General features: G+C 40.3%; 1 protein-coding gene across 1 annotated transcript in view; it reads left to right on the forward strand.

The window, feature by feature from the left end:
- The first annotated feature begins 1,222 nt into the window (after nt 1-1,222).
- Nucleotides 1,223-23,935, forward strand: part of LOC122813987 (protein spinster homolog 1-like) — a 329,320-nt gene continuing 306,607 nt past the window's right edge. Inside the window, exon 1 of the mRNA XM_044086558.1 lies at nt 1,223-1,506. The gene's annotated coding sequence lies outside the window, so the exon portion shown is untranslated. The remainder of the gene's footprint in view (nt 1,507-23,935) is intronic.

Genomic DNA, 23,935 nt, shown 5'->3' on the forward strand with positions numbered 1-23,935 from the left:
CAACATAATTAGAACATGTTGAAGGGATAGATTTGCATTACAAAGAGTTGCACTTTTTTTGGAACTGCCTACCTCTCCACAAAAAAAAAAAGTACTCCTCTTACTCCATTCAAATGTGATATGGATGAATAGATGGGAATCCACAAATTCATCCCTGGGATAACACCCTTGCCCCTTGTTGACCTGGGATAATACCCTTACCCCTTGTTGAAAAGGGTAACATCTGCTACTCTGCATTATTTTGTATTTAAATTACAAGCTCAAAAAACTTCATAGGAATTCATGGGTAGGCTTCTAAAGATCCTCTAAGGTCAATTGCCTGGTAAGCACCTATGAACCCAATTAGAAATACTTTCATATGCGCATAAGTACTGAGTTGACTGTGAACAGCAATATTTACAGAGGTATGTAACTTCTGTATTAACAGCCTGATTCATATGTAAAAATGTATGCATACATGTAAGTCATTTTCTGACTACTGGTCCACTTAACTGGTTTTAGTAGACACTAACCACGTTTTCAGCTCAAACATGCTTATTTAACAGAATGAATCACCACTGGAAATCAGGAAGTTTGGATTAAAAATTGTGGTGGAACTGAATCCGTGCGGGGCAGCACCCCATAACAGCTGCAACACCGTGCTTAGCACTTCCCCTTTTCCAGACATACACAGTGAAAATCATTAAATACAGAACACAAAGCCTATAGCTGCTAAAAGATATACTGAACTGAAACTGCTAAGTGAACCAGAAGTGCAAACCCATGCAATGCAGACATTGACTTAACACTGTTTTGTTAAAACTGATTCAGTGACAGCTTGTACTGAAAGCTCATTATCCATTCATTTATGACAGGCAACATACAACAGTTGTTAGCTACAGTTCTAAATTCATTTCTAGTACACAAACATAAGAACTACCATTCTACCACAAATCCTTCCCACATTGAGAAGCATGACATCCTACGACTACCATAATGAAATGTTTTTGTGAAAAGACAATGCTGGGATGTACCACTGTTCAAGTATCCCTAGAGCCATTTACTTTTTAATTGACTAATACTCCAGTATGCCAGTACAGAAATAAGGCATGCAGTTATATAGAAAAAGTAATTTTACTTAACTGAAAGTAAGAGGAGATTTAATTTTCCTCATTAGTATTTAAATGAAAAGTTTCAGATCGGATTTCCCCCCTACCACCTGACTTGTTTATGGTAGCTTCCTAAGAGCACGCAAACTGAAGCATCCGACTTTATTTATGTTAGTATGAAGTACAGTTAACGTTGTCTTCCTTCCAGGAAGTAAAGAAAGAAACATGTTTAAAGCATTAAGATATGGAGAATGGAATAATGTAGGTCCAGTCAGGGACAGATATTAGCTTTGTGGACTCTGCTGTTTAGAATGAGACTGCTTTGAAGACTTGTTTTCACGTTTTTGTCCTGTACTGAAGTGGAGATGTGATTTACTGCTTGCTGATAACTGTAGACTTGGAGTCTTTGAAGATTATCGTAAGTCTTGTTGGCCTTTTTACCATGTTTTTTCTGAGGTTAATATCACATTTATGTTATTTGGTATTGGGACGAGTGATAAACATGTTCACTGAGAGCATATGTTTGTTTGTTTTTTAGTTCATTCTTTTATCTGTCATACTTAATGTCTGTAAATTAGACATGGAGCTGTTACTGTCTGTAGTCATATGGATGTCATGTGAGGGCAACAAACATAATGGTTCAGTCTTTTGGATTATTCCTTCTTTCCGAGTGGAAGCTGTTTCCATTGTGCTGTGAAACACCCCCTGTTTAGTTTGGTGATGTGTCTTTCTGATTCTGGATGAGCCTTGAAACTATACCTGGAATAACAGATTAGTTCTTCCTTTGTGTGGTGCAACCGTGGTGCTGTCTGCCATGTGACAAAAACTGGACTACAGGTCAGTCTGCCCTAACTCATTTCCTGTGTACACCACAGGCTGGTAGCTGTGGGAGCTGTCACATGAGAGGGCAGAAGGCATGCAACACTGATTGGATGTGGGGGGATCAATACAGTACAGCCATTAAAACAGGGCTGTCAACTTAAGAGCTGTCAGCCTTACTTGTGTATACTCATAAGCAGTTTACTTAACTTTGTTCTATGCTTTAATTTCTAAACGTTGGATGTCTGTGTCTGATTGGACTAGTTCTGACTGCCCCAAGTCTGTCCTCATGGTACAAGCTAATAACAAGTGATCCTGTCACATGAGGACTGTCCTGCTGAGGTTACATATCATGTTCTATGCTACAGGAAGATGCAAAGGAACCACACGTCAGATGTTACAGGTGAAACTTGTCAGTATGAATGCTCTGCGCTAACTGTATGCTTTGATACTGTGAGGGGATAACAAAGATTGAGAAAGGAATGGGAGAACTGGATTTGGAAAACCATTTCAGGGTACTTCAAATATATGCTCTGAAGTTGGAAATGGAGAGCAGGTACATAAGATTATAAAAAAAACTTTCAAGGGTGTAGATCTGAAAAGTGGAGTCTGTGGGAAAAGCCATGTCTGGCACGTAAGAGAGGGGATAAAACAGATAATGCAGTACCAAAACATGTGGGATAGTGCAACTAACCAGGGGGCTGTAAGGGAGCCCAAGTCAGATGAATGGACTAGGTGATGGACAGGGGTGTATCAGTTGTGATGCAAATAGCTGAACTAGCTGGAAAGACTACATAAGTCACTGTTTTGATTCTTTTAGTACTTACTGGCTTGTTACACATTATTTACTTTTTGCAGAGGCTGAAGATGAAGGTTTAGTGCTAGTTGCCCCTATTTGGAATGCTGGCAATCTCTGTCTGGAATGTGTGTTTTCAGGGTGTTCTATCTCCTGAGGTGTAGTGAGGTGACTGCTGTGACCTTCTTCCATCTTGTCTGGTTCTGTGCTACCGTACTTCAGGAGAAGATCTGAATCTCTCAGTCATTTCTGGCTTTGTCATTATAACATAGTTGTACTGGCTTGCAGTGTCTCTTAATAAGCACCGAGTTCAAACTCCAACCACAGTCGCTTCTCTATGTCTCTGTACTTTTGGGTACACTGCAGTGACTTGTCTCTTGGTGAAACCACAAATCACAGTTTTATTCTGATCCTGTTTCTGTTGTGAGAGGTGGACTCCCAGTGCATGCAGTAAGACTATGGCTCAAAGTTCAGTACTGGAACTTTTACCACTCCTAGTGGTACTAACTGCTAATTCACTGTATTACTAAGCAATTCTGAGGTCATGATTGAGACTTGACTGTGTAGATGGCCCTAATAAGCTTGTTTGATTGTGGGCTGTACTGTACTGCTTGGTCTGCTCATTTTATCCCTTTGGCTTGTTATAGTGTGTTTTACTGCCTTATTAGTGTTTGTATGGACACAGGTGATGCATGTCCCTCTTACTCTGACCCAGCAGTGTGGTTTACTGGTGTGATTGTTACATTACCTTATGGAGGCTATAATACCTCAGTGCCCTCTGCAGGATGATAGCACTTTATGTATCCCTAAACAACCTGCCAGCTGAAGCAGTGTGTAGCCTTTTTCATTCTTTCTCCCCCCCCCCCCGTTATCTGGGTAAGTACCCATCTGGATTCAAGCATCCAGCTTCAGGGATGACCCTGGAGCTGTCTGGTGAAGTGACTTGCTCAGACCTTGCACATTTTGTAGATATAAATTAAAGAAATTGAGAGGCTCAATTACAAGATGAAACTGATTTATAACGTGTGGCCTTAATCCTCAGAGCTGAACTGCCTTGCTAGCCTGCCCACCCGTTACACCAACCATCGAGCAGCTGCAACCCCTCCCCATTATTCCCTCCTTTCCACGTGAGCTACTCAAGCTCTTTAGTGTGTGTCACTGATTTTGTTATGAACCATTCATTAAGTCAGTTCATTTCATCTATGTACCGCAGTGTCTGTGAATAAATATTTTCTCATGTCCATATTAAAGCTGTTTATTTCAGGCTGCAGGTTACGCCCATTCTTGGCACCTCTATTCTCCATATTTAGTAACGGCCATGAGAAGTCCCATTTTTTTACTTCTCCTTCCCTCCAGGTTGGTAGTGAATACAGTCCAACCAGCCCAGCCTTTCCTCATATGCCATTTCTTCTAATATTTTAATTACCACTGGTAGCTATCCTCTGCATTCTTTCTAATAGCTCATTGTCTCCTTATCTTTATGGTCTCCAGAACTGTCTTGTAACTCTGGTGTTACCTGGTCCAGTAACAGGATTACCTCCCTGCCTGTTGAAGCCATTATTTTGCTAAGCAGCCCAGCAGTTTATTGGCCTTAGCTGCTGCCCCCTCTCTCTCTTCATGACTGCTTCTTGATATCTGCATTATTTATCCTTAGTCCTTTTCCTTATCTGTTGTCTGAGCTTGACCCCTACCTCAGTCCTGGTTATTACCATCGAGAGGTATTACTTTGCTTTTTTTGATCCTGAACCTTTGCCAGGCTCCTAGCCTCTTAAAACCCTTTTTAGATGGGCTGTCCTGTCTTCCATTATACCATTCAACTTGATGTCATCTGCAAACTGGTTATAATGCTGCTGTCCATTGTCATTGCAGTGTTTGACACACAAGCACTGAAGGTAGCATATTAAGAGTGCACACCCCAGGACTGAATCCTCTCGGGGTGCTGTGAATTGCATTTTTCTCCTTGGACACTTATTCCCTTAGTGTTGTCCTTTGTGTCTTCTCTGCCAGTTTCTAACCCATTCCATGAACTTTCATCCTCCTATAATCCCATAAGCATCTACAGTTGCATCCTATTTTTGACAAGAAAAGGACATTGCTGAAGTCCTGACAGGTAACATCCACTGACCTTCCTTTGTTGATCTCTCCCGTCACCCATTCAGGATCAGATTTCTGTCCTAACTTTCTTGTCCGTGAAGCTGCATCTACTACTCTTATGGAAGTCAAAGTTCTCCATACAGCTTGTCACCCTTTCTTTCAGGATCCTGTCCACTGTCTTACTAACCATTGAAGTCGGGCTTACTGGCCTTTAGATCTCTGAGACATTCAAGGATCTCTGCTGTGCAAGCATAGCCTTCTCTAGCACTTTGTAAGTCCTGTGGGACCGAGCTCTAAAGCACATCTGCAAGTTGCTTTGGCGCCCCTAGCTGTAGCCCTCCCCTCAGACCATGAATGTTGCTCTCCCTTAATGTTGAAAGCTCATTTTCCACTCTTCCTCTACATGTAAAGTGTATCTGTTCTTTTCAGCACTTTTGTCTTTTACTTTTCTATGCTGAAATTCTTTCCTTCCATAAATACTGATACAGTTGATGAATTGAGAGACTCCACCTTTCCGTGACTTCTTTCCCCTTGATGCCTTCATTTTAGTTTTTTTCTGTCCCCAGTTTCTGTTTTATCCTAGTATCTAGTGATGACACTTCCTTTCGTTATTTTTATATTTTTTGTTAATTCCCCATCTGTTCTGCCTGATCTCCATTTCTGCTAGCCTTCCACCTTCTTTGAATGCCTCCCTTTTTAATACCTGTTTCTTCTACGTTCTTTTTATGCAGTATCCATTGCTTTAATTGGTCTTTTCCTGATTTTGATTTTCTAATTTATGCATTCCTTCTAGTATTCTTTTCCAAATCACTCCTTTCACAGTTTTGCCTAACTTGTTCGTCCCCTACCTCACCGCCCTGAAGTCCCATACCACTCTGTTTGTTATGAAGCAATTTAGCTTTGTGAAGACAGTTTAGACTAGACATTTTAGTGGTTGTTATTTCATGACATTTTCGTTTTTGAGTGGATGTTTCCATTATTAAAATCACAGTTCGAATTTAGTCATGGAAATATCTATACAATTCAGGTAAGGATAATTGCAACACAGAACTGGGTGAAAGTGCATATTTTGTAATGTAATGAGTATATTTCCTGTGTAAAAATTGTGTTTCTGGGTAGATGGGTTTTAGATTGTGTGGATCCTGTCCCTCACTTTTTTATTTTATGGGAGTATGGTTGCTGCAATATGGGGAAAATGCGTCTCTCTAACCATGCATCGTCCTTGGAGTTGATTATAACATTTAGGTTTGTATAAAGGTGCCCGTGATATCTTGTGAGATCTGTTGCTTTTTTATAATGGGGTCAACAGGAAACATGGGTTCAGCAACTGTGAATTCTTGTGTTACTCAGCTTGTCTGATTTATTCTCAATGGTCTTAAGTGCACTGAAGAACTAATATAGATCTTTTTTTTTGTTCTCTTTTTGGCTGCGTCTGTCTTAATGTTGCACCATAGCATAGTATGGTTACTTTTGGCAAAATGGTCCTTGTTCTGGGCTGCTTCTCCCTGAATAGCAGTGTATTTAGAACTGACCCTTTCATTGTGCTCATGTCTACATTCTCTGCAAATTCCTTCTGGTCTGTTATTTCCAAAATATCATTCAGTCTTCTCACACTGCCGGATGGGATGCTCCTGTCTGTTTTGGGTATTCTGAAGTCTCCATTATAATCACTATTATTATTATTATTGGGTTAAGGGATCTCTGCTTCTAGTCTGAACCAGTGGTTGCATTACTGTCTTTTCCTTCCTAGTACAGCTGGTTCATTACACACAGCACCTTGGAGAAGCTAGCATACCCCCGTAACTTAATGCATCTTCCATATAACATATTGATCTGTCTATTTCTTTAGTGGTCGGGTTATCTTGCTCTTTAGATGACTGGTCCCTTTTACCCAGTCAGTAGTCGTCATGTGTGCCATTTTGTGAATAGGTTAACTTTGCCTTTCAGATAATGGTGGCTGCACCCTGACATCTCCTTGCTGTCATTAAGCATGAGATTGTTTCCACTTCAGCCAGATGTCTTTCTGCTTCCTGCTTCCCCAACTGATCCCCTTTGTAATAGCATCCACTGCTACAAGTACCCTCCATCTTCTAGCTTACCCTTCTGCACTCCTGTTCCTGTTTTGTCTTAAATGCCCCCCCCCCACTTCCATGGTGGACCTGTTGCTAATGTTTCTGCTTCCCATCCCTTGTGTCTGTTTTAATCTCCTGTCATTCTATGTCCTTCCTTCTTTTCAATGGTTACTCTTGCTTGCTGCACTTCCTTAGCCCCCTGTCCCTGCTCGTTTCAATGGTTACTCTTGCCTGCTGCACTTCCTTAGCCCCCTGCCCTGCACGTTTCAATGGTTACTCTTGCCTGCTGCACTTCCCTAGCCCCCTGTCCCTGCTTGTTTCAATGGTTACTCTTACCTGCCGCACTTCCTTAGCCCCCTGTCCCTGCTCATTTCAGTGGTTACTCTTGCCTGCTGCACTTCCTTAGCCCCCTGTCCCTGCTCGTTTCAGTGGTTACTCTTGCCTGCTGCACTTCCTTAGCCCCCTGTCCCTGCTCGTTTCAATGGTTACTCTTGCCTGCTGCACTTTCTTAACCCCCTGTCCCTGCTTGTTTCAGTAGTTACTCCTGCCTGCTGCACTTCCTTAGCCCCCTGTCCCTGCTCGTTTCAATGGTTACTCTTGCCTGCTGCACTTCCTTAGCCCCCTGTCCCTGCTCGTTTCAGTGGTTACTCTTACCTGCCGCACTTCCTTAGCCCCCTGTCCCTGCTCGTTTCAATGGTTACTCTTGCCTGCCGCACTTCCTTAGCCCCCTGTCCCTGCTTGTTTCAATGGTTACTCTTGCCTGCCGCACTTCCTTAGCCCCCTGTCCCTGCTTGTTTCAATGGTTACTCTTGCCTGCTGCACTTTCTTAGCCCCCTGTCCCTGCTTGTTTCAATGGTTACTCTTACCTGCCGTACTTCCTTAGCCCCCTGTCCCTGCTCGTTTCAATGGTTACTCTTACCTGCCGTACTTCCTTAGCCCCCTGTCCCTGCTCGTTTCAATGGTTACTCTTGCCTGCTGCACTTCCTTAGCCCCCTGTCCCTGCTTGTTTCAATGGTTACTCTTGCCTGCCGCACTTCCTTAGCCCCCTGTCCCTGCTCGTTTCAATGGTTACTCTTGCCTGCTGCACTTTCTTAGCCCCCTGTCCCTGCTCGTTTCAATGGTTACTCTTGCCTACTGCACTTTCTTAACCCCCTGTCCCTCCTCGTTTCAATGGTTACTCTTGCCTGCTGCACTTCCTTAGCCCCCTGTCCCTGCTCGTTTCAATGGTTACTCTTGCCTGCTGCACTTCCTTAGCCCCCTGTCCCTGCTCGTTTCAATGGTTACTCTTGCCTGCTGCACTTCCTTAGCCCCCTGTCCCTGCTTATATCTTGCCCCTTGTGTTCTTGTTATTTTTCTATTCACAGTCCTCCTGTTCGTTTACCTCTCCAGCTGCTAAAACATTCCCCTTCTTGGCCATTTGTTCTCTGTGTGTGTACTCCCTCTTGTAGATTGGGTCCTGTTCTCTCCTTATTGCCCTCCCTAGAGACCCTTGTCCTGTTCTAACTTCCCATGCCTCAGTTTGTCTTTGAGAAAATGCCATCCTGACCCCCATCATAGATTCCCAAGCTGCACTGCTACTCCTTGTCTTGTATATCTTACCCATGTCTCCACTCCCTGTTCTTCAGGTAGGTCCTGTGGCGCTTCTGACTTTTTTAACATTCCCTTTCTATGTTTTTTTTGCCCTAATTCGGAATGTCTGAACCCCTTTTCCTTGTTTTTTTTTTTTTTTTTTGCCTGTGCCTTCTCTCAGCTGTGGTTCCATACTATCCTGCATTCATTTGTTTTTTGCTGTTCGCCCATCACTGGGAGATGAAAACCTGTGCCTCACCTGCCCCAGCAAATAAAAAATAAAGTAAGTAGAAATAGATTAGGGATTATCTGTAGTTTGAGGTTTACCAGTGTCAGAGGGATTGGGGTTCCTCTTTTGAATTTGTTGTATTCGTCTTAGAATAACCGCATACTGGTGGTCATTCTCCAGACATGACGCTGTGACCTGTGTTTGTGTGTGTGCGCTTTTAACCTTTACTCCGTAACATTTGAATTAGCTGTTCTTTAGTTAAGGTGTGTGTTTGTGCACTCGTTCGCGTGTATGCATGTGTGCTTACATATGTTTATGCCAATCATTTGGCCTCTTGCCTCTCCTTGAATGCATTATTATATTGTATACAGGGCCAGAAGTGGCAAATATCAACATAAAAATATTTGGAGCTGATCCATTGTATTTAATATCAGGCCATTTGGTGAACAACTCATAAAAACAAGCAAGTAAAATACACACACATATATATATATATATATATATATATATATATACATACATACATTGATATATATATATATATATATATATATATATATATATATATATATATACATATATATATCAATCAACAAAGAGCACCGTCATGGACCAGTTTGGTAACTGATAACACATACATTTCGTCAAAAGCACGTGGATGAATATGCGTGTAACCATATGCATTTACACAATCCACTGACCCCTCATTGTCCACACATATGAGGCAAGCGGAAAATGCACAAACATACCTCTAATGTTTGGACAGAACTCAAAAAAAAACCCCATAAAACCATATAGTCTACAAAAGTGGCAATGAACCGTGAAATAAGAGAGCCGTGTTACCGCAAGAGAACCAAGACTCATCTGCTGGAGTGAGAAAAGGAGGAGGAAATAATAATATCTTCTGAAATAATGACATCCCAAATAGGCAAACTCCAAGCCAGTAACTCAATTCAGGAGCATACAAAAATAAAGTAACTAGAGAAATTCATACCCTTGGAAAATGTTTGGCATTATTGCAGGAACAGATAAAAGGTTGGAAAATGGTTTCACCTGAAAAAAAAAAACACATGGCATGAAATACTTTCTAATAATTTAGATTCAGCAGATGAGTACTGCTGGATAACAGAAACAGAAAAAATTCACAGAATGGGAGGTAATACTAGGACTTCACAACATAAAACAGAAGAAAAAATCTGGTCCGGTTAAAGGGTAGGTGACTCCATAACGTAAATGTGTGGGGAAAAGGGTAACTGATTTTATACTCTAAAATGTGTTTGGGGAAAAGGTATGTAAAATGTTATAAAGGTTCTTAGTTTTTGTTTTTTTAACTTAGTCAAATGGATTAATAGTATTACAATACTTTGATTTTTTAGCTCCTTAATTCAATGGGATTAAAATGTTGTTAGCAACATTTAAAACTTTCAAAGCTGAGAATGCCATATCACTGGTATACAAGTACCTTCTCTGCAGTATTCAGGTTGACTGTCCTTGGTTTTCATAAATGTAGTGTGCAAATGTGTAATAGTATTGTGCGCACCAACTTTAGTAGGTCACCTCGGACTATTGTGGTCATTGGACACACCATGTTTAGTAGGCCACCGAGCAGCATCATAATAATTGTGTATACCATGTTTAGTAGGTCACCAGGAAGTATTGTGATAGTTGTGCACACCATGTTTAGCAGGCCACCAGTGAGTATCATAGTAATTGTGCACAGCATATTTAGTAGACCACTGGGAATACTGTGATCATTAAACACACCATGTTTAGTGGGCCACCAGGGAGTATCATACTAACTATGTACAGCATATTTAGTAGACCACTGGGAATACTGTGATCATTAAACACACCATGTTTAGTAGACCAACGGAGAGTATTGTGATAATTATGCACACCATGTTTAGTAGGTCACCGGGAAATATTGTAATAATTGTGCACAGTATGTTTAGTAGGCCACCAGGGAGTAATGTAATAATCATGAATACCATATTTAGTAGACCACCAGGGAGTATCGTAATAATTGTGCACACCATGTTTAGTAGGCCACCAGGGACTGCTGTAGTCATTAAGCATGCCATGTTTAGTAGGCTAGCAGGGAATACGGTAATAAATGCACACACCATGTTTAATAGGCTGCCAGGGAGTATTGTAATAATTGTGCACACTATATTTAGTAGGCCGCCGGGGAATATCATAGTAATTGTGCACACCCTGTTTAGTAGGCTGCCAGAGAGTATTCTAATAGTTGTGCACACCATGTTTAGTAGGCTACCAAGGACTACTGTGATTCGTAGACATGAATCCCCATAGTCCCCAGCAGTAAATAGCAACCTTCCCTTTATTCTGAGTAATGCATAGAATTCTTAGTACTGTGATGCATACTAGGACCTCTTTCACTCAGTCTGGCAGGTAAAGGTGAGTAGTCCGACAGAGGTACGTAGTGTAGCAATGTAAGGCAGTTAGGTACAGTACAGTCTGACTTAGCCCATAGCCTTACAGTACCGTGCTGTCAACCGCTGGTACGAATGACTGTGAATCATGAAGCTCACATTATATTAATGAGCAAAATGGGTATTGTATGAGCTCACTGCAGACACAAGCACCCGCACGTACGGATGTGCACGGACCAAACGAAAGGCAATAACTGAAAAAAACAAAAAGGTCCAGCACAAAGACGGTGGTAACTTAAAAGTCCTTTATTGTGGTAGTTCCAAAAACAGAACAGCATACCAGCTTCGGCAACAGCCTTCCTCAGTGCTTAATAACAACAAAAATTAACAGACCCTTAAATCTAGGACATCATTAGCATTCAAGAATGTCATTGGTTGGTTAAAAAACTATAACAGCTCATTAAGGCCGGGTTTAAACAACCCCCCCCCCCCCAACCAAATAATCCAACTTGATTCTTTATTATTTAGTAAAGTGTGCCAATCAACTTTAGAGAAACATTGGCCCTGGACCTTATCAATGATCGTAAATGTAAACTTGGCCATTTTATGAATTAAACTGTGCTTATACAAAGCACTTGTGGCTCTCCTGTTCCTGATCTCACTGAGGTGTTCGGAAATCCGAAGCCTCAATGTTTTGGACGTTTGTCCTACATAAAACACTGAACAAGAACAGGTAGCCAAATACTCAATCCATTCAGTGCTACAATTGCCATAACATAATGATATCATAGACCTTAGGGGTATTGGAGCTGGTAAAGGTCTTGGTTTTAAATATATGGGGGCATGCAGAACAATGTCCACAAGGTACACAGCCCCTAACCTTGTTCCCAAATATAGTGGATTGTCGTAATGAAGGCAGGACTTTACGTTTGTAATGACTAAGATGGGACCCCAAAGTGGGTCCTCTACGGAAAGAGAAAGAGCATGTAGAGGGAAGAATTTCATTAGGCTTAGCATTGGCTTTTAGAATGTCCCAATGATGTTTAATAATGTGTTTAAATGTTTGAATATTTTGTCCAAAGGTTGTAACCAGTCAGATGGGCTGTTGTATGTCTTTGTCAACATCAGACTGTTTATATTGTAACAAGTCAGACCTGGATTGTTGCCTAGCAAAGTCCCTAGCCTGACCAATATTGTCGTCACTGTAATCCGTCTGGATGAATCGGGTATGTAGATCCTGTTCATAACGGGCATAGAATCATGTGAGGAGCAAATGTGACGCATTCTTAGAAATTGTGACTTAGGTATGTTGTGGATGATGTGTAGGGGGTGATGACTATGGACATGCAGGAGAGAGTTATACTGAGGATATTTACGAAAAACCTCAGTTTTTAATGTATGGTCTGTATCCCTAGTGATAGTAACATCTAGGAAAGTGATGGAATCCTTGTGAGCACTCAAAGTAAATTGAATGCCCCATTTGTTCTGATTTAAATATTCCGCAAATTCTTGCAAAAAGCAGTATCCCCCCTCCACACCATCCAGCAATCGTCCAAGTAGTGTCGCCAAATGTCAATTTCCCCAAGATATAAATTGTGTGGAGCATCATAATTTAACTGGTGTTCATTGTAGCCCATGAAAAGATCCGCATAGATGGGGGCAAAGGATGCCCCCATGGCCATACCCTTCACTTGCCAGAAGCATTTACCAAAGAAATAAAAAACATTCTTGGTCAACACATGTTCAAGTTAAACAAACTAAAAAACTTAAATCCAGGGGGATAAATATTGGCTTGATCCAACAAAATTTTAAAGCCTCAAGCTGAGCCCAGTGTGGGATGTTGGTATATAGTGAGGACACATCCAGGGTACACATGAGCCAATCCAGCTGTAATTGCATGTTTTCAATAATATGTAAAAAATTAGTAGTATCCTGAATCCTGGCCCGAACTTAAGGCAGCAAAGGCTGTAGATATTTCGTCAAAAATGCCGACAATGGTTCAGTTAATGAACCACTGCCTGAGACAATTGGTCTCCCTGGGGGGTTGGACAAGTCCTTATGAATCTTAGGTAGGAGGTACAGATATTGTGAATGAGGGTCAGAAACTGTCAAATGATACTGTTTTCTTGTTGATGATACCCTCTTCCAAAGCTAGATTGAGAAAGCTGTCAATCTCCTTTTTAAACTGTAACGTCGGATCTAATGGCATACACATACAGAATTGTGCATTCCCCCAGTTGTCTCTCAGCCTCAGCCAAATAATTGACCCAGTCCATAATCACTATTGCCCCACCCTTGTCCGCAGTTAAAATTACCAAATCTTGTTCTGCTGTCAATTGATGCAAAGCCTTTTGTTCCGAAATGGTTAAATTATGATTGATATTTGGAAATAAAGATTTATTGAAGTGAAGGACTTTCAACACACAATCCTTGAAAATGCCCACATGCTTATCAACTGGAGGGATAAAGTTGGACTTAAGAAACTGAAAGTCAGTAGATCTTTGGGTATTGTCATTTTCCCAAAAAACAATCTCAAATTCAATAATAGACAAAAATTCAATACATCATTAACCAATGAGTTTTCATATACAAAAAAAACCAGGAACAAAATGTAAGCCTCTGTTAAGTAGCTTTAATTCACTCTCAGAACATAACTGGAAATGTTATGCACATTATTATTCAAACTTACTGAGGTATTATTAAATCCAACAGCTGTTGTAGATTGTTTATTGACCCTATGTTTCCTCCCACCCCTACGTCTGCTCCCCCTAAAGGGTCATTGCTAGGGCGTCACTTTACAATGGGTGATTCGGAAGGAGGGGTGAAGTCAATGTCGGTGGCTGAAGAAGGCTCATCACCTGAGGTGCCACTGGGACCATTACGGCCCTTTTTAAGTATAGAGCGTGGTCTTTTCCTATTTGGCCCCGATTTCTTCCTATCAGAATCAGCAAATCTAACATTTTTCTGTTGAGCCCCAAAGGGCTTACCCCTTTCGTAATCCATAACATCCCTATTAAACTTGTCTGTCTTTTTGTTTTTCAGTTGTTGTTCATGGACTAATAAATCCTTGGCTGGTTGGTTGAAATACTTGGCAAAAAATGGCTCCCCCTCAAATTGTTTAACCTCCTCATAACTAGAGTGTACCTCAACACTAAATTTGTCAATGGTCCTTTCATAATGTGGAATAAGAGCATCCACAAACATCATTGAGGACTTGTGTTGAGCCTGAGCCCAATCATCCAACAAAACATCATCCATCATGTTTAACCCATGGTTTATTCTTACCCGAAGCCCACGAGGGGAAACCCCTCGAACCTTATAGGCTTTAAATAGCTTGAGATTCCACACGTTAATCCTAAGAGATTTCATGCTTTTGGTCATTTTGAGAAAAATATTAGCACATATGTCTTTGGGATTAATGGAGCCTGAAGCATTCCCATCCACGTTATTAGGTCCTAACCCAAAAGCATATAAATCATCATGGTCTGCAGATAGACCTTGTAAAAGTTTTGTGAAATCCATATTAAATAACAGTGAACTTCAAACCATACAAGCGTATTGCCCCAATACAGCAAACTGCAAACAACAGTAAAGTGCAAAGAAGAATATAAATTCACACACTTTAAAGGTGGGCTCGAGTAAGAATAGGAAGAGTAATTAAAAAAAAAAATGATCAATTAAAGGCCGCTGAAAAAAGACAAATTAGTGTCCAAATATATAAGGCTTGAAGCCAAAGCCAAAAATACTGATATGTATACGATAGATGTATATAATAGAAATGTCTTCCAAATATAATCAATCCAACTGCCAAGCATTCAGTGTCCCACTTCAAATAATGAAGCTATGTAAAAGCGGTTCATAATATCCACCAAATTGTTGAAATAGAGATGTTTGTTACAATGCCTATATGAAACAAATATACCTGTATCCGTTAGCAAAAATCATGTCCATTATCAAACCAACAGAAACAAAAAACATATGGGTAATGGAATGGCAAAATACATATATATCAGTATCGATGGCCAAATAGGTTGAAAAAATGTCTATAAAGAGCCCCAACAACCACTCGGATAAAAAAAAATAGGAATCCGTTCAAAAACAAATCCAAAAATAGCTGAAGATGGCGTCGACCGTATTAACATCAAGACGTAAAGAACCCTTGTCCCAAGTTCAGCAACTGTTGAAAAATGATTGTTAACAGTCACTGGTAGTCTGCAAACCTCCAAAAAGCAGGACAAAAACAATATATATCCCAATCAGCCATTCAGCTCACCTCCGTATACACCAATTCCACACAGAATGTAAAAAGACGCCTTAATAGGCCCTGCGGCTCAAACACGATACAGCAAATGCATCCACTCCTTGTAAAGGCAAAGATATTAGACCACGCCAAGTCAGAGCATTCAATAAAGTCCCAATCATCTGAAAATCACATTCAAGTCAAAAAGCCTTACCATAAGGAATCGTTGGCATTAGATAGATCATTGTGACTGAATGTTGTCAGAAGAGCTGCATCCACTGACAAAGAATTCACGCAAAACCTGCTAATAAATCTTCACCTGATGGTAAATGCTGGCCTCCGATCCACAAAGGAGCAGGAAATAAGTCCCAATCCGCCATTCGGTTCACCTCCATATATCCAAATTCAGAATTGAAAATAACAGTCTGGTGTTGACCAAGACCTACAACAGCCCATCCGATTGGTTACAACATTTGGACGAAATATACAAACCTTTAAACACATTAAACATCATTGGGACATTCTAAAAGCCAATGCTAAGCCTAATTAAATTCTTTCCTCTACATGCTCTTTCTCTTTCCGTAGAGGACCCGCTTTGGGGTCCATTCTTAGTCATTATAAACATAAGGTCCCGCCTTCATTACAACATCCACTATATTTGGGAACAAGGTTAGGGGCTGTGTACCTTGCTGACATTGTTCTGCATGCCCCCATATATTTAAAACCCAAGACCTTTACAAGCTCCAATACCCCTAAGGTCTATGATATCTTATGTTATGGCAATTGTAGCACTGAATGGATTGTGTATTTGGCTACCTGTTCTTGTTTGGCGTTTTATGTAGGATAAATGTCCAGAACATTGAGGCTTTGGATTTCCGAACACCTCAATGAGATCTGGAACAGGAGAGCCACAAATGCTTTGTATAAGCACACTTTAATTCATAAAATGGGTAAGTTTACATTTACGGTTATTGATGAGGTCCAGGGCTAATGTTTCCCTAAAGTTGGTTGGCACACTTTACTAAATAATAAAGAATCGGGTTGGATTATTCTGCTGGGGGGGGGTTTGTTTAAACCTGGCCTTAATGAGGTGCCAGTTTTTTAACCGACCAATGACATTCTTGAATGCTAATGATGTTCTGGATTTAAGGGTCTGTTAATTTTTGTTGTTATTAAGCACTGAGGAAGGCTGTTGCCGAAGCTGGTATGCTGTTTGTTTTTGGAGCTACCACAATAAAGGAGTTTCAAGTTACCACCTTCTTTGTGCTGGACCTTTTTGTTTTTTACTGTATGAGCTCACCAGCATCACTGTCTTGGGGCAGGATGAGGTAATGTTGGGTAACAGGTTTGCTTATGCAGTAGGTAACTCTGTTGCTGCTAGGAATTGTCTAAGGAGTGGAATTATGTGTTGGGAGCACAGCTCCATTTGTAGGCACATGGTTGCTGTCCCATAAGTTACCCTGCTGGAACCAGCGGGTGCCCTAGTACTGCTGGTTGTTTGAACTGTGTATAACTGGGAGATGCATACTCTGTGCATGGAGTAATATACTTGCACAGTGGGGCCAAGGCCATGCTTGTCCACTGGTACTGTTGTGTACTGGTCTTCAACTGGTACAGACTTGTTATGTAGATGCACTGCATTCCAGCTGTGCTGCACAGTGAATCAATTTTTATGAATACCACTGTCTGTTAGGAGAAGGGCAAATAAAAGGAGTTACTTTTCTTGGCACACTTTTGTTACATTTGGAAAGTTCTTTGGGGATAAATTCCCCAGCAGCAACCTATAAACATTCTTCTGGAGTAGGTTTATGCTTCCTTGATTTGAAGTAAACTTTCCAGAATGCAAAGCATCTCTGAATTCAACTGAGCATACCCAGAACAGAGGAACTGTGATATCCTAAATATAGCAAGTAGTGGTATTTGTCTCAGCATGCAGAAATGTGATTGCAGTTAATATTAAATAGGTTATGCTGTTGTCTAGATAGTAGAAGGAAACACTGCAGTCTGATAGGCAACCTTTGTATGCTTTGTAGGTTTGTACGATTCCCGCGGTCTGTCAGATATTGTAGACTTAACCAGTAACATCACAGAAAAAGAAACCTTGAAGATGCACTAACAGAACAGTGTAAGGGTCCGAGGCAGAGTTAATTTGGGGAATATTCATAGGATATTACTATGGATTATTATAGAGGGAGGAGGAGTAGGGAGAAGCTGGAGAAATGAGAGGAAGAGAAAGGCACAGAAAGAATAAGATGGCTTAAGATGTAATTTCCAAAACTAAACATTATCACAAATTTGTAGCCAGTTACTCGGGAGGTAAATTTGCATGATCCCATCCATGCTTGTTGTTGATGTTTGAACATTGCCATGGTTTTACACAATGTAATATGTAGAGAAAACTTGTGCCATTGGCGAAAGAGGTGTGGGTGATAAACATATCCCTGCATTAGGGCTTGTTTATATTTTGTCTCTGAAGTAGGTCTTTAAAATAAAAACTCAATAAATAGACACTAATGACCTATGGCCTACCTAAAGTACATAAGGACATCCTCCCCTGAGACAGATAGGTTCAGTTAACCACCCTTGGACAGATTTTTGTAGAAAGCATACATCCATTGCTAGATAAGGTTACTACAATATTAAAATTTACACGACATTTTATTTCCAGTTTATGTAGCCGGTCAAAAGATTTTGATACTAGGAATGAATATGTTTTTGTTACAACTGATGTGAAGTCTCTACTGAATGTTATTCCAAATAGTTTAGGTATAAAAATGAGTTCTTTCTTATCTTATCATTCAGACTACAGTAACTTCATTTGGCTCTTGGATCTAATTCTTGAGAATAATATCTTTTATTTTGATCACCTCTTTTACCATCAGAAAGTTGGAGTGGCAGTGGGCACATTTTGTGCCAACAGTTATGCAAATATGGTTCTGACACAATGGGAATTTGATATGGTGCTAAATGGGAGTGTCGTTGGTAGCCATATAGGACACTATGGATGTTTTGTTGATGCTGTTTTAATTATATGGACAGGATCTGTTCATGAATTTATTACATATTTACATGATTTTAATCTAAAATGTGTTTCTGGATGCTCTTATCAGTAGAGAGAGCACAGGTTTGAGTCTACTAGACTATGTAAAAATCTTCTAAGAACAATGTTTTGCATCATCCTCTCCATGTACATAGGAATGGCCTTAAATGTCAATTCCTAAGAGATGCTAGACTTAATAATAATTATGCTAATTTATCTAGAGTTTTTGATGAAATGAGTGCAGACTTTTTGAAAAGAGGGTACTCTAATAGTGCGGCAGATCATGTGATTCAAGATATGTAATAAACTAGACAAGATTACTCTACACCATTTTTTTCTGAATCTGGGAGTCAGACAAGCTGTAGTAAATAATCTTAGGATGAATTTAACCTATTCAAATAATCTGAATTTTGTCTGTGATGTTATTAAGAAAAACTGGCCAATACTGATGGTTGATGAAAGCTTTAAGCAATTAGTGGGTGCATTTCCTAAGTTTTGTTTTAGAAATTCTCCATCCCTGAAAAAAACAATTGCGTTATAAGAGAAATTCACATGATTTTGTCTCTGATAGGATGGGCACTTTTGCCTCTAGAACATGCAATGCTTGCAAATGTATACGACCCAATTCTGTTTTCATACACCCTGAGACTGGCTGTATATACACGTTTAACCTTTTTGCCAATTGTAGTAGCACTGGTCTGGTTTACTTAGCTCGATGTATGGTATGTAAATGTTTCTACATAGGTAAAACAAATCATACTTTAAGGGAATATATTTTGGAACATGTTTATGACATTGAGAAGCAAGATGTTTAATGCTTTAGCAAAACATAACATACTGCAGAGATTGAATAGTCTTTTACTTTTTTGGTGTTATAATTATTAAATTCAAATGTAAGGGGTGGTGATATTTCCAGCCGTACTGAATGTGCAAAACCTAGGTGGATTTTACAACTACAAGCTGATAAGGGGTTGGGTTTAAATGGTGCTTTCCTTTAAGACTGGTTTTAAAAGCATGCACACTTGCTATTACCTGGATATTTAAATGGCTGTTTTACATGTTGGTTTTTATGGTCTCTTGAAGTGCTTATGCTGGCATGAAAGCGCTTACCTTTACAGTAAATTTAGTTTTTTTTATAGCTGTGTTAACTGGTCTACATTTTGTTTTACTATTCTCTTATTTCATTGTGGTACCAGTTTTTATCTGGACTAGCTATACTTATTTTAATTGAATCTCATCACCTTTTCCTTCTCTAGTGAGTATATTATTCAGTTGCCACACTGTCATAACATCAGGTTCACTGAAGTAAAAAAAAAACTGAATATTTTGATGTGTTTAATTCTATGTGCTGCGTGCTGAAGCTACTGTAGAGGAATGTATTGATGCAATATAGTGTTGTATTTAGGACATCCTTAACTGAAGTGTTTGCAGCACTTGGGGATACAATAATTTCCGAGTTAATATGTTGCTTCCTTTCTAGAATATTGTGTGAGTCACTCCTGGAGGATTACACACTCTGAATTTTAAATCATCAGTCTGATTGTGGAAGTACCCTTTTAGCACATATTTCAGAGTTTTATCTTTTTTTTGTGCTCAGATGGTGTGTTTTTCTATATAAGCTACATATAGTCTGTTGTATTTGTAAGATACTTAAATGAAAGCTTGCGTCCTTTACTTTTTTTTTTTTTTGTATGCAAGTACAAGCTAGTCCAGTGCTGCAAGAAAGGTAGAAATGAAAATTCACAATGAAGCATTAAGCCTAGAATTGTTTGATATGGGGAACCAGTCAGTGAACTTTAGGTTTTTATAGAACTCTCACCTGTTTTTCTCTGGTCATGAACTTTCAAGGAGGAGGTCTCGTATTACTATTATTCTGACTTACAGAAACCAGGGAAGTGATATCTGCTGTCACCTGTACAGGCGTGTTTTTTGTCATCTATGTAAGTATCATTGAAGGCAGCAGGGAAAGGCAGAGTTTTTAATCATGTTTTCGCTGAGAGAGTTGTTTGTGATTTTTTTTTTTAAGAGTGCTGGATATACTTCCAAATGATTCGTCTTCACCCAGTCAGGATGTACATTAACAAATATTAGGAGAATACCGTTTATCTATTAACTTTACCCTAATTCATATTTGCCAGGGATTTTTTGTCTTCATTAGGTTCGTAATAGACATGCTTTTGGGGGCTATCAGGTGCTAAAGTCTATGGTCTTCTTAATATTAATATTTGCTGGTTTTATGTGAAACAGCATGTGACACATTGTGACTATGATGTATTCTCCCTGTCCCACCAAAATACAGTTTGTCTTTCTTTGTTTTTCTCTTGCAGACAGGCCATCTATCTGGTAGAAAGTGATTAACGAGTTGTATTTCAGCCATATGTCCGAAAATTCCAAGTTAGCACAATATTCAGAGGTGTGCAAATGCTGCAGGTGTAGAGGGATAAAGCCATAACTATGGGTCAGATGACTCTGGCTCGATTAGCATCTCTGGTGTTGTAGGCATTGGCAGGGAGGGATGAGCGGACCCATCCCTAGGGGGAGGATGGTGCTTCCTGAGGGGTGATCCAATGGAGTGCGTAGCCCTCAGACAATAGCTAGTGAATGCAGGGAGGGTGAAGAAGTAACTGGGTAGATCATAAAGAAAAATCTCTGCCTGCAGATGTAGTTGGCCAGATCCCCAGGATGCCCTTAAACCCAACACTAGCCCCAACCCTATTGAAGAACGTCTGGGGGGGGTATCAGGTAGGTTTTAGATCCAGAAATGGATGTGGAGCACTGGGTAGAGTAGAGAAGAATGATGTGGGGGAGAAACAGTATTAAGGGGCAACTCCAGCCTGGATTTTAAGCAGCATATCTGTGATACATTTATTTATTTTACATTTGTTAACCGGGAAAAGTCCGACTGGATATATATCCATTTACAGCGGTGGCCCGGGGAGAAAAGCTCCAAGTTATGAACAATTTAGTAACAATAAAAATTTAGGTAATAGCATATCTAAAATTTAACAATGAATCTATTTATACTACTTAAAAAATGCAGGTTACAAGGATCTCTATAAGGTTAACAGTTGGGCAAGGACAAAAGATATATATTAGTTATAAATAGATAGGAGATAAAAACATTATCGCTTAGGCAGTAAATATACAGGGAAAAAACAGTTTTAGAGAGGTGTGTCTGAAAGATAAGAATTTTCAGTTAGCGAGCGATGAAGAAGAAATAGAGATGGTAGTATAGTCTAGTATAGTCATCTAAGAAGGAGAAGAGGGAAACCACAATTGAGAGCTAAGTTTGGTCTAAAATGTTTATTGGTGTGTTTTTAGGTTAGTCAGGGTTGAGAAATGAGCATGAGTATAGTTTGATTATCTCAGTCTACTTTATATAGTTAATTGGGATTTAGGCATGGACATAGCCAGACTCTGTGCATGTGTGTTTTCAGGGAAATTTTGAATTGAGTACATGGCACTCACATTGATAATATTCATAATCTTTAGGCAGGAATGTGGTTGTGTTGTATGAGAGGGACAAAATGGTCCTAAGTGAACATATGTTGTGGCAGGTGTGACAAATGGGATACTGCCAGCCTAGCTATCTGGAATTTTGTAAATAATTATGTCATTTGTGAATATCAGCATAAGTTCATAGGTTGGTACTAGGGCCTATACAAGCCTAGCCATAACAATTCCCTGGATATTTCTTCCCACAATATTTACTTCCCTGGACCTCTGTCTAGCAGGGCGACTGACGTGATCCTCGGGGTGAATTTCCTATCTCCCATCCAATCATCAAGGTTCCTTTTGAAGAGGGCCAAGGAGGCTCTCTGCTTGACATGTATGGGCGGTCTATTCCAGAGTCTGGGGAGTCTCTGGGTCAGGAACCTATCCCTCCAGCATGTTTTGTTCATTGTGATGATAAAGTTTAGATCCCTGGAGCGTGTGGCTCTGAGGGATTGGGATTTCTTTAAGTGGAGCATGTCCAAAAGCTCAGGGTTTGACATGGCCTTGTATGTTAAGCAGAGATCGCCTCTGAGTAGACGATATGCCACAGAGTACAGCAGGGGTTTTTTTAGACGGTCAGCATAGGGCATCTGCTTTAGGCCTGTCATTCTTCAAGTGAGGTATTTCTGCTGCGTTTCCAGCTGTTGCAGATGTCTTGTGAGGTACATACCAAACGGGGTGTTGTACTCTGTAATAGGTCTAATGAGGGATGTGTACAGTGAGACAATGACCTCCTTTTTTCTGGATGAAAAGCCCTTAGTGATGAGGTGTGCCACATAGAAGGATTTCCTGACTGTTGTGGCGATATGGTTATCGAAGGTGAGACCACTGTCCACCCGTGTCCCTAAGTCTCATCACACTTTCGGTGTTTAGTGTACTGCTACCTATGTGGTAATTCATGGGTACATGATTTTTCCCAAAGGGGATAACTATACATTTCTTGGCATTGAGCTTGAGCCCATGGCTCTGACGCCAAGCATCTGTTTCTGTAAAGCCTTTTTGTAGAATATCCACATCATTTGGGGATTCAATAATGGCTCCCAGTTTGCAGTCATCTGCGAACTTCGTTAGGCAGAGTCCCTTGGTGTTGGCCTGTACTTCAGAGAAGTAGATGCCAAACAAGAGCGGTCCCAGGACTGAAACCTGAGGTACTTCACTTGTCACTTATTTGGAGCTGGATTTGGAGTCGGCTACTTTTACAGTCTGGGTTCTGTCAGTAAGCCTGTTGGCAACCCATCGAGTGACTTGGGGATTTATGCCCAGCTTAGTAAGTTTATCTATGATTCGATGGTTTGATAAAAAGCTAAGGTGTTAGGTGGCACACATCTTTCACAGATAATAGTCAGACTTTCAGCTCTGTCGGATTATTTTTGTCAGTAGCAGAATAATAGTTATTCTGCCCTTCCAGAGGGAGAGGAAGCCCAGGGATCAGCAATTTGACAAATATACTGACTGAATATTAGTTCTATCATATTTAAAAAAAATCACTGTGTATTGTAATTACACACAGGACGTTTTCTGGCTCCAGATGGTATGCCTACTATCTCTCTTTTTTGGCATTGCAGTGACAGCTGTGAAATCCCTGATTAGTTCAGTAAAAAAAAATTAAAACATAGTTGTCTAGTTGCTCAGCCTGGGTTACCTACGATAGCTCTGTTGAGCAAAAGCTGGGCATAAAACCCAACAAACTGCCAAACCGGAACTGAGAATTGCTGCGCTAAATGTAGCTTCAGTGACAGGATGCAGATGACATGATGATACTGAAGAGGTTGGATAAGAGACCAGATGGAAGGGCAGTGCAGCAAAGCCACTTGGCTTGGGATCCAGACTGTACTACCCATATGGGGGACAGGCTAGGAATGGTGTAGGAACTGTGATGAGAAAGAGGCTTTAGAAGGCTGTGATGGATATCATCAGAATTAGTGACAGATTCATAGCAATCAGACTACAGTGTAATGATAGGGCAGTATTCATAATCTCAGACTGCTTCACAGCAGGGCTGTTATAGTGAGGAAAAGAGTGCAGTGAGACAGCAGTTGCAGGACTACTAGATAAAGCAGGACAATATGAAATGGTGCTGATAATGGACTTGAATGCACA

Source organism: Protopterus annectens, chromosome 10.part0 (assembly GCF_019279795.1).
Source record: "Protopterus annectens isolate FY-2018-M chromosome 10.part0, PAN1.0, whole genome shotgun sequence".
Classification (NCBI taxonomy): domain Eukaryota; kingdom Metazoa; phylum Chordata; order Ceratodontiformes; family Protopteridae; genus Protopterus; species Protopterus annectens.